Source organism: Drosophila suzukii, chromosome Y, assembly GCF_043229965.1.
Source record: "Drosophila suzukii chromosome Y, CBGP_Dsuzu_IsoJpt1.0, whole genome shotgun sequence".
NCBI classification, from domain to species: Eukaryota; Metazoa; Arthropoda; class Insecta; order Diptera; family Drosophilidae; genus Drosophila; species Drosophila suzukii.
In genome coordinates, this window is record NC_092085.1 from 317,501 (window position 1) to 330,000 (window position 12,500).

The following is a 12,500-nucleotide window of genomic DNA, read 5'->3' on the forward strand; positions in this document are numbered from 1 at the left end:
ATCTGTATATATTCATATAGACTCTTTGGTAATATATAATATAAAACCGAGCGCATATATGATATGTACTTTAATAATAAAATATATTTATAATTCGCTTTTACGCCTTTTTTTGTGTAAACTAATATTAAATAGTTAAGATAGAGGCAGAAAGGTCAAATATACATTTACAATGTATATCTAGCAATCCTGCCTCTTTTTGTTTTAAATAGGATTAATTAACGATAAAATTGGGAAACAATTTGTTATTCTATGTATAATAGAAACACTTGGCCTTTGTTTCGACTTTATTATCTTGGGCTTAAAATATTAACCGCGGAGCCAAGTCCCATATTCATAAATGAACACAGAAACAAATTTGACGGATAATATCTTATCTACCGACTATTGTCAATAGGAGATGGCCGGCCCATTGACCATCCTATAGTAGTTTTTGGACCCATTATCTTTAATTCGGGTATTTTCAATTGTCTTTGCCACCAAACCATTTGAAACTCTCTCTTATAATAAGAGAATACACATATAATTCCATTATATGGATATATCATCTTCATTTTATTTGCTACATCACCATATAATAGTTTTTGAACCCGTAATCTTCAATTCGGGTATTTTCAATTATCTTTACCAACCAACCATATGGTATTCTTTCTTATAATAAGAGAATACATGTGTATATCCATTATATGGATATATGGTCTTAACTTTATTTGCTACACCACCCTATAGTAGTTTTTGAACCCAATATCTTCAATTCGGGTATTTTCAATTCTCTTTGCCAACCACCCATATGGTATTCTCTCTTATAATAAGAGAATACAAGTATATTTTCATTATATGGATATAATGCCATTTATTTTTCAATATCCATATAATTCATTTAGTTTTGTATGTACAAAACAAGTTTTCTTTATAGTATTGACAAAATCATATGCATACGCATAACATAAGTTTTGACCAATACGAGGAGGGGCCCGCCAACGACCACCTCCCTATAGTAGTTTTTGGACCCATGATCTTCTAAAAGCATGTTTACAGTACTAGCGTCACCCTCACTAGGTTTATATATCGTGTTTCAGTGATACACAGGTAAATTTTACCATGTATTCTTAAGTATATGGCAATTATATGCCATATCTATATAATTCAATCATATTTTAATGTATATTTATTATATTATACATTATTATGCCTTATAGGTATTATACCTATAAGCCATATCCATACGATTCATTTACTAGTGCCGCCCCTCACTAGGTTTATATATCTTATTGCATTGATATACAATTTATTCTTATTTATATGGCATTTATATGCCATATCTATACAATTCCTTCATATTTCGATGTATACTTGCTAGATTATACATTGATATGCCTTATAGGTATTATACCTATAAGCCATATCCATACGATTCACTTATATAAATATATGTATATTTTTCAATACATTATTTTTTTTCACTTTTGTATGGATTTTTATGCATATCCATACATTTATATGGATATGCTTGGCGGTCTTAATAGTATTGACAAACTTATATGCATAACATAGGTTTTGACCAATACGAGGAGGGGCCCGCCAACGACCACCTCCCTATAGTAGTTTTTGGACCCATGATCTTCTAAAAGCATGTTTACAGTACTAGTGTCACCCTCACTAGGTTTATATATCGTGTTTCAGTGATATACGGGTAAATTTTACCATTTATTCTTAAGTATATGGCATTTATATGCCATATCTATATAATTCAATCATGTTTTAATGTATATTTATTATATTATACATTATTATGCCTTATAGGTATTATACCTATAAGCCATATCCATACGATTCATTTACTAGTGCCGCCCCTCACTAGGTTTATATATCTTATTGCATTGATATACAATTTATTCTTATGTATATGGCATTTATATGCCATATCTATACAATTCCTTCATATTTCGATGTATACTTGCTAGATTATACATTGTTATGCCTTATAGGTATTATACCTATAAGCCATATCCATACGATTCACTTATATAAATATATGTATATTTTTCAATACATTATTTTTTTCACTTTTGTATGGATTTTTATGCATATCCATACATTTATATGGATATGCTTGGCGGTCTTAATAGTATTGACAAACTTATATGCATAACATAGGTTTTGACCAATACGAGGAGGGGCCCGCCAACGACCACCTCCCTATAGTAGTTTTTGGACCCATTATCTTCCAAAAGCATGTTTACAGTACTAGCGTCACCCTCACTAGGTTTATATATCGTGTTTAAGTGATATACGGGTAAATTTTACCATTTATTCTTAAGTATATGGCATTTATATGCCATATCTATATAATTCAATCATATTTTAATGTATATTTATTATATTATACATTATTATGCCTTATAGGTATTATACCTATAAGCCATATCCATACGATTCATTTACTAGTGCCGCCCCTCACTAGGTTTATATATCTTATTGCATTGATATACAATTTATTCTTATTTATATGGCATTTATATGCCATATCTATACAATTCCTTCATATTTCGATGTATACTTGCTAGATTATACATTGTTATGCCTTATAGGTATTATACCTATAAGCCATATCCATACGATTCACTTATATAAATATATGTATATTTTTCAATACATTATTTTTTTTCACTTTTGTATGGATTTTTATGCATATCCATACATTTATATGGATATGCTTGGCGGTCTTAATAGTATTGACAAACTTATATGCATAACATAGGTTTTGACCAATACGAGGAGGGGCCCGCCAACGACCACCTCCCTATAGTAGTTTTTGGACCCATGATCTTCTAAAAGCATGTTTACAGTACTAGTGTCACCCTCACTAGGTTTATATATCGTGTTTCAGTGATATACGGGTAAATTTTACCATTTATTCTTAAGTATATGGCATTTATATGCCATATCTATATAATTCAATCATGTTTTAATGTATATTTATTATATTATACATTATTATGCCTTATAGGTATTATACCTATAAGCCATATCCATACGATTCATTTACTAGTGCCGCCCCTCACTAGGTTTATATATCTTATTGCATTGATATACAATTTATTCTTATGTATATGGCATTTATATGCCATATCTATACAATTCCTTCATATTTCGATGTTTACTTGCTAGATTATACATTGTTATGCCTTATAGGTATTATACCTATAAGCCATATCCATACGATTCACTTATATAAATATATGTATATTTTTCAATACATTATTTTTTTTCACTTTTGTATGGATTTTTATGCATATCCATACATTTATATGGATATGCTTGGCGGTCTTAATAGTATTGACAAACTTATATGCATAACATAGGTTTTGACCAATACGAGGAGGGGCCCGCCAACGACCACCTCCCTATAGTAGTTTTTGGACCCATTATCTTCCAAAAGCATGTTTACAGTACTAGCGTCACCCTCACTAGGTTTATATATCGTGTTTAAGTGATATACGGGTAAATTTTACCATTTATTCTTAAGTATATGGCATTTATATGCCATATCTATATAATTCAATCATGTTTTAATGTATATTTATTATATTATACATTATTATGCCTTATAGGTATTATACCTATAAGCCATATCCATACGATTCATTTACTAGTGCCGCCCCTCACTAGGTTTATATATCTTATTGCATTGATATACAATTTATTCTTATGTATATGGCATTTATATGCCATATCTATACAATTCCTGCATATTTCGATGTATATTTGCTAGATTATACATTGTTATGCCTTATAGGTATTATACCTATAAGACATATCCATACGATTCACTTATATAAATATATGTATATTTTTCAATACATTATTTTTTTTTCACTTTTGTATGGATTTGTATGCATATCCATACATTTATATGGATATGCTTGGCGTTCTTTATAGTATTGACAACCTCATATGTATAACATAGGTTTTGACCAATACGAGGAGGGGCCCGCCAACGACCACCTCCCTATAGTAGTTTTTTACCCCGAGCTCTGCCAAAATCATGTTTACAGTACTAGTGCCACCCTTCACTAGGTTTTTATATCTTATTTCAGTGATATAAGTGTTAATCATTCTATTTATTCTTATGCATATGGCATTTAAAAGCCATATCTATACAATTCATTCATATTTCAATGTATATTTATAATATTAAACCATATTATGACATATAGGTATTATACCTGTAAGCCATATCTATACGATTCATTCACTAGTGCCGCCCCTCACTAGGTTTATATATCTCATTTCAGTGATATATGGGTAAACTCTATTATTTTTCATATGACACTTATATGCTGCCATATATATAAAAATGCATTTATATTTCAACGTATATATATTTACTATATTATACATTAATATGCCTTAAAGGTATTATATCTACTATAAGCCATATCCATACGATTCATTTATATAAATACATATATGTATAATTTTCTATACATAAATTTTTTTTTATTAATATATGGGTTTCCTAAGCATATCCATATAATCCATTTAGTCTTATATGGATTAGATTGGTCTTCTTTATTGTATTGCCAAACTCATATTGATAACATAAGTTTTGAACAATAAGAGCAGCCGCCAACCAACCAACCGCCGCTACCATTACTTACTTTTATATATGTCCTCTTTATTTTAATGGTCTCTTTATTTGAATTTCAATACCATAGGAATATTTATACATCGAATATGTTTGCCACTAATTTTTCGCGTCACTTATAATATGACGATACAGACTTGCTACCATAACATAAGTTTTGAACAATAAGAGGAGCAGCCGCCAACCAACCAACCAACCAACCACTGCTACCATTGGAGGAACATATACTTACTTATTATATGGCCTCTCTCTGTACTTTAATGGTCTCTTTACTTGAATTTGAATACCATAGGAATATTTATATACATCGAATATGTTTGCCATTAATTTTTCGCGTCACTTATAATATGACGATACAGACTTGCTACCATAACATAAGTTTTGAACAATAAGAGGAGCAGACACCAACCAACCAACCGCTGCTACCATTGGAGGAACATATACTTACTTTTATATATGTCCTCTTTATTTAAATGGTCTCTTCATTTGAATATTAATACCATAGGAATATTTATACATCGAATATTGTTTGCCACTAATTTTTCGCGTCACTAATAATATGACGATACAGACTTGCTACCATAACATAAGTTTTGAACAATAAGAGGAGCAGACACCAACCAACCAACCGCTGCTACCATTGGAGGAACATATACTTACTTTTATATATGTCCTCTTTACTTGCATTATCAAAATACCATAGGAATATTTATACATGGAATATGTTTGCCACTTTATCATCGCGTCACTAATAAAGATGACGATGCATTTTGTTTGTTCAATATTTATTTATAATAATATATTGATTTTTTTATAGGTCTCTTATATTACTAGACCTTTTGCTAACCACAAAGTGGCGCGCCGTTGCAAGCAAGCATAAATTATTATGCCGCTTGCAACATCTTTATTATCGAATCATCAAGCAAAGGATAAGCTTCAGTGGATCGCAGTATGGCAGCTGCTCAACCACTTACAACACCTTGCCTGTTACAAAAGTCGTTTACAATTGATTCTAGGCTTTGTCATTGTATTAAATAATGCTTTTATATGTAACTAGCGCGGCATCAGGTGATCAAAGATCCTCCCAATTTACTATGTTACAAATTACATTGGCATCACATCCATTGTCGTTTATAAAGTAAATTATAAACTTTAAATGGTTTAGAAGCCATACAATGCAAATTGCCCCTTATTTATCATTGCAGTCCAGCACGGATACGACCTTAGAGGCGTTCAGGCATAATCCAACGGACGTAGCGTCATACCACTGTTCGCTCGAACAAGTATTGTGCCATTGGTCCGTACCTGCGGTTCCTCTCGTACTACGCAGGAATGCTGTCGCAACAACGTTTTGTCATTAGTAGGGTAAAACTAACCTGTCTCACGACGGTCTAAACCCAGCTCACGTTCCCTTGCATGGGTGAACAATCCAACGCTTGGTGAATTTTGCTTCACAATGATAGGAAGAGCCGACATCGAAGGATCAAAAAGCGACGTCGCTATGAACGCTTGGCCGCCACAAGCCAGTTATCCCTATGGTAACTTTTCTGACACCTCTTGTTAAAAACTCTTTAAACCAAAAGGATCGATAGGCCGAGCTTTTGCTGTCCCTGTGTGTACTGAACACCGAGATCAAGTCAGCATTTGCCCTTTTGCTCTATGTGTGGTTTCTGTCCGCACTGAGCTGGCCTTGGGACACCTCCGTTATTATTTGAGAGATGTACCGCCCCAGTCAAACTCCCTACCTGGCAATGTCCTTGAATTGGATCATACCTGAGTAATTGGAGTTATACCAAATTTTCAAATCAAAAATACATAAATGCACCGTTTTATTAAAGAATTTGTTTGCGATTATATAACAAACTCGTGATACTTTGATCAAGAAGCTTGCATCAAAACCCAATACCATAAGATATAATAAATATATCCGTATAATGGCTAGGAAATGATACACGTTCCATTTAATCAAGTAAGTAAGGAAACAATAAGAGTAGTGGTATTTCATTGGCGATACCAAACCGAAGTCTAATATCTCCCACTTATTCTACACCTCTTATGTCTCCTTACACTGCCAGATTAGAGTCAAGCTCAAAAGGGTCTTCTTTCCCCGCTAATTATTCCAAGCCCGTTCCCTTGGCTGTGGTTTCGCTAGATAGTAGATAGGGACAGTAGGAATCTCGTTAATCCATTCATGCGCGTCACTAATTAGATGACGAGGCATTTGGCTATTTTTTTTTTTTTTTTTTTTTTTGATCGCTAAGGTATGGAAATCTTCGAAAGATACTAGGTCTGCCATCACCTTGTGTGGTCACAGTTTGTCTAGCATGCACGATTCATTGCTCTATCTGAACCTTCTTCACTTTGAGGGTTCCACAACGCATACGTACTAAAACCATCCTTATATGTTGTTGTTGTGCGATGTTTATGCCTTATTTGATGTTTTGCCAAGGCAGCCGGCATTTATATTTGAACCAAGGCATAAGCTACGTCCAGCCTCTTGAGTATCCACCATAATACATGAACTGTCTAAAACAGCCAAGACTTCCTCTTATTACCTGTATACTTATGATATGGCTATCATATTTATTAAGAAGGCCCTTCGCAATCAACCGTTTTACGGATTGACCACTCCAGATCCCCCGCCAGTTAATAGTGGCAGAATGAAACTCAATATCACCTGTCGCTACGAATTTGCGCCGCAATTCGCGTCTTATGTCCGGGGTATCGTATCTTTGGATTTTGCGCTGGTGCGCATCGTCCAAAGAGTGTCCGTCATTTGTCACCTGAATGTCGATCACATCAATGTGATTTGGTCGGAGTACCACCAGGTCGGGTTTATTGAGGCCGGATTCGCCCTGCAGACTTGGCTCAACAATGACCACGCAGCCTCTCTCCTCAAGTCCCCGCTTGATTCGATTTACTACGCAGTTGTGTCTAGCTACCCGCCTCCCATGCGAGCGATAGCATTTTTGCATGATGTGGTTTGATGTTTCGGGAGCATCACATCCTGCACGACACTGTCGATCCAATTCGTGCCTTCCCCTCGTAGTACGAGACTTCGTGGGTAGGGCATTTATCCGCAGTTTAATTCCGTCTCTATATTCCTTCCCTGTTAGCAAACGCGTGGGTTGACTAACCCATCCGTGTTGTGGACCATAATGGCCCGCTTCACGGAGACCGTGGCCATCAACAGACACGAACAATCTATTTGCCCAATACTCTTCTATTGCCGGACGTGTTAGCATTTCATTTTGTTCCGCTAGCAACCTAACTCGGGCCCTTTGCATTTCGTCTTCGATGAAAGAGCTGGCCACTTCGGATTGCTCGAAGTGAGGCCATTTTATATTGCTCAATCGTCTTAGACGAAGCATCGGAGCCATCCATCTTAGCGATGGAATCCCGAGTCCCCCACACTTTGGGGGGGCGTGAACGAATGCTATTGGCACATCCGGTGGTAAATCTAGCCATTTACGCACATAGAATCGTATCAATTTGTCGGATTTTCGTAACACACCTATCGTCACACTCCCAAGGGTTAGCTTGTGATAGAGTTGTGGGATAAGGACGGTTCGAAGGGCAAATATCTTCTGTTGAGGCTTAAGAGGGGCTTGTGACAACCTTTGTAGCTTTGGACCAATGTCCTCGGCTGGGTTGCACTTGACCCTCCCGTTTGCATTAAAAATGATGCCTAAATACTTCCACTCGTTAGTTCGCTTCAATGCCGGACACCCGTTCAAGCCGACTCGGAAGGTATGTGGATCTAACACAGTACACTTCTGTTTCGGCTGACCCTTAATACCGATAGTGAAACACTTGTCAGCATTAAGGGTGAGTCCAACAGTAGCCAGATAGCTAACTGTCTTGTCAAGCAGTTGTTGAAGCCCCATTCGAGTTTCCGCAAAAAGGACCAAATCGTCTGCAAACGCGGCCGCGTTTGTCATGGCAGTTCCAACCTTGGTACCAATTTCTTTGGGGTAGGCTCTAAGTAACCGGTCAATGACCAGATTAAATAGAATAGGAGACAAAGGGTCACCCTGCTTCACTCCTCTCGCAGGGACGAATCACATTGTGTCAACACCCGCTAGGGCCATCACAATGCTTTGTTTTAATTAGACAGTCGGATTCCCCAAGTCCGTGCCAGTTCTGAATTGATTGTTAATTGATAATCGTTATAATTAATAAGAACTAATTGGTTTAACCCAATTAGTATTCTTAAAAATTTTAGCAAGAAAGTTCCACAATTGGCTACGTAACTAAACTATCCGGGGAACAAGTGACCAACATAAATGCCAGACACTCTATTTACCCAGAACGAGCACATAAACCATGTTATTGTTTCCCAATCAAGCCCGACTATCTCAATCTTCAGAGCCAATCCTTATCCCGAAGTTACGGATCTAATTTGCCGACTTCCCTTACCTACATTATTCTATCGACTAGAGACTCTTCACCTTGGAGACCAGCTGCGGATATTGGTACGGCCTGTTGAGAAGTTTGCGTGTCCCCACCATAAATTTTCAAGGTCCGAGGAGAAAATATCGACACAACAGTATATGTCATGCTCTTCTAGCCCATCTACCATATCTCTCTGCGAAAGACTTCCATGGTAGTACGGCTATAAAACAGAAAAGAAAACTCTTCCGATATCTCTCGACGGCTTCTTTATGGTCGTTCCTGTTGCCAGGATGAGCACGAGGCCCATATTTAATAACAAACGGATACTCAACAGGTTACGGAATTGGAACCGTATTCCCTTTCGTTCAAAATTATTCAAGTATATTAATTAGCTTGATTTATATAATATAATATATTTGTATGGCATTTGTGTTTTACTTGAAAATTTTCGGCTTTCGCCTTGAACTTAGGACCGACTAACTCGTGATCAACCACTGTTCACACGAAACCCTTCTCCACTTCAGTCCTCCAAGGTCTCATTCGATTATTTGCTACTACCACCAAGATCTGTACCAATGGCAGCTCCATGCAGGCTTGCGCCAAACACTTCTACGCATACCATTGTACCTTCCTACTCACTAAAGTTTCAAAATTTATATCACAAGTAATATAAATCATCTACTTTAGCGGTAATGTATAGGTATACAACTTAAGCGCCATCCATTTTAAGGGCTAGTTGCTTCGGCAGGTGAGTTGTTACACACTCCTTAGCGGATTTCGACTTCCATGATCACCGTCCTGCTGTTTTAAGCAACCAACGCCTTTCATGGTATCTGCATGAGTTGTTAATTTGGGCACCGTAACATTACGTTTGGTTCATCCCACAGCGCCAGTTCTGCTTACCAAAAGTGGCCCACTGGGCACATTATATCATAACCTTGAACTTCATATCAAGAAAGTTAAGGTTCTTACCCATTTAAAGTTTGAGAATAGGTTAAGATCGTTTCGACCCTAAGGCCTCTAATCATTCGCTTTACCAGATAAGATTATTTTATATAACATTAAAATGCACCAGCTATCTTGAGGGAAACTTCGGAAGGAACCAGCTACTAGATGGTTCGATTGGTCTTTCGCCCCTATACTCAATTCTGACAATCGATTTGCACGTCAGAACTGTTTCGGTCTTCCATCAGGGTTTCCCCTGACTTCAACCTGATCAAGTATAGTTCACCATCTTTCGGGTCACAGCATATATGCTCAAGGTACGTTCCAGTTAGAGGCATAAATAATATAAATATCATTATACATAACTATATAGAACGCCCCGGGATTGTGTTAATTAGCTATAAATAGTTAAAAAACTAATCCCATTATTAGTCAAGTTAATTACGCTATTAGGTTTATATCCCAATAACTTGCACATATGTTAGACTCCTTGGTCCGTGTTTCAAGACGGGTCCCGAAGGTATCCTGAATCTTTCGCATTGTTAATCATACAAGTGCATATAATAAACACAAAAATCAATGATAATTATGCCATTATATAATTCCGAAAAATTAACGCACTGTATTCATATAAATCTATCAGCACTTTATCAAATTAATAACATTTATTCTGTGTTAAAATGCAAGCAAATTAATTTGAATAAACTATAAGTTATATTTTATGATAAATTTTGTATGCTAATAGATTACAATGTCCTTATATGGAAAAAATGCACACTATTATCATAATATTGTTTAAATATTACAATTTTAATGATGAATTTTCCATAACGGATATTCAGGTTCATCGGGCTTAACCTCTAAGCAGTTTCACGTACTGTTTAACTCTCTATTCAGAGTTCTTTTCAACTTTCCCTCACGGTACTTGTTTACTATCGGTCTCATGGTTATATTTAGTTTTAGATGGAGTTTACCACCCACTTAGTGCTGCACTATCAAGCAACACGACTCTTTGGAAACATCATCTAGTAATCATTAACGTTATACGGGCCTGGCACCCTCTATGGGTAAATGGCCTCATTTAAGAAGGACTTAAATCGTTAATTTCTCATACTAGAATATTGACGCTCCATACACTGCATCTCACATTTGCCATATAGACAAAGTGACTTAGTGCTGAACTGATTTCTTTTCGCTCGCCGCTACTAAGAAAATCCTGGTTAGTTTCTTTTCCTCCCCTAATTAATATGCTTAAATTCAGGGGGTAGTCCCATATGAGTTGAGGTTGTGTATAACTTTTATTTGCAATTAATTCTTTATATATAATGATAAAACATTTTATTAAATTCGTTATATTTATATATATATATATTTGTATGGCATTTGTTTGGTCTAACGAATCAACGAAGAATAATAATATAGTCAACGGCTTTCTATTTTCTAATCGTTAATAAGAGACAATTCTAGATAAATTTTTTATGCTAGACATTTCTCAGTATTATTTGATTGAAAAAGAAAATATTTCTCTTCGTTTTTCACATTCAAATTAATTTACTAATGTGAGATAATGTTTTTCATATATTTGTTAATATTATGAATAAAATAATTAAATTATTATTATCCAATAATATACCATATGCTTATAAAATTTCATTATAAAATTTGTATAAACAACTTAATTAGCATAGTCTTACAACCCTCAACCATATGTAGTCCAAGCAGCACTATAAAATTAATTAAAGTACATAACAGCATGGACTGCGATATGCGTTCAAAATGTCGATGTTCATGTGTCCTGCAGTTCACACGATGACGCACAGTTTGCTGCGTTCTTCATCGACCCATGAGCCGAGTGATCCACCGCTTAGAGTTTTATATATTGGTTTGTTAATTTTGTCATATATGTTTTTATTGAAAGAAATTAAAAATACACCATTTTACTGGCATATATCAATTCCTTCAATAAATTTATTTTTATACCTAAAACGAATGCTGCGAAATGTCTTAGTTTCATATAACCAATAATATATCAAGTATTTTTTTAATGGCATTTACGGTATTAAATACTTTTTAGCGATATATATTGAAATTTATATAAAACATTAACCTGTATTAATCAGGTACAACATTGTACATTTTAGGTTGTTGCATTATCCAATGTATGCGCATAACTGAGATGAACAATACATATCGCAACGCGTGTATATTATGGTCCATATACACACAGTGTTTTATTAATTGCATTTAATATACAATATAATAATAATATCAAATAATTTCGATTTGCTTGTTCGAATTTGTTATTTGTTTGCTTTCGCTTTCTTGCTTATTTATTTCTCTTATTTATTGCAATAATATATTTATATATTATATATTTCTTATTACAATTATTATATTTCGACTTGCTTTTTCGAAATTGTATTTGATCTATATATATAGATCATATTTTTGGCAATTTAATATTTTATTTGTATAACTATAATAATGTTATTATAATAAAAACAAATTT

The 12,500-nt window shown here is 34.9% G+C and overlaps 1 non-coding gene and 1 pseudogene across 1 annotated transcript; both read right to left on the reverse strand.

Annotated features, from left to right (window-relative positions):
* Positions 1–5,561: 5,561 nt before the first annotated feature.
* LOC139353820 (large subunit ribosomal RNA) lies at positions 5,562–11,279 on the reverse strand (annotated as a pseudogene).
* Positions 11,280–11,684: 405 nt separating this feature from the next.
* LOC139353834 (5.8S ribosomal RNA) lies at positions 11,685–11,863 on the reverse strand. Its single transcript, XR_011604962.1, has one exon. It is a non-coding gene; the product is annotated as a 5.8S ribosomal RNA (ribosomal RNA).
* Between the last annotated feature and the right edge of the window lie 637 nt (positions 11,864–12,500).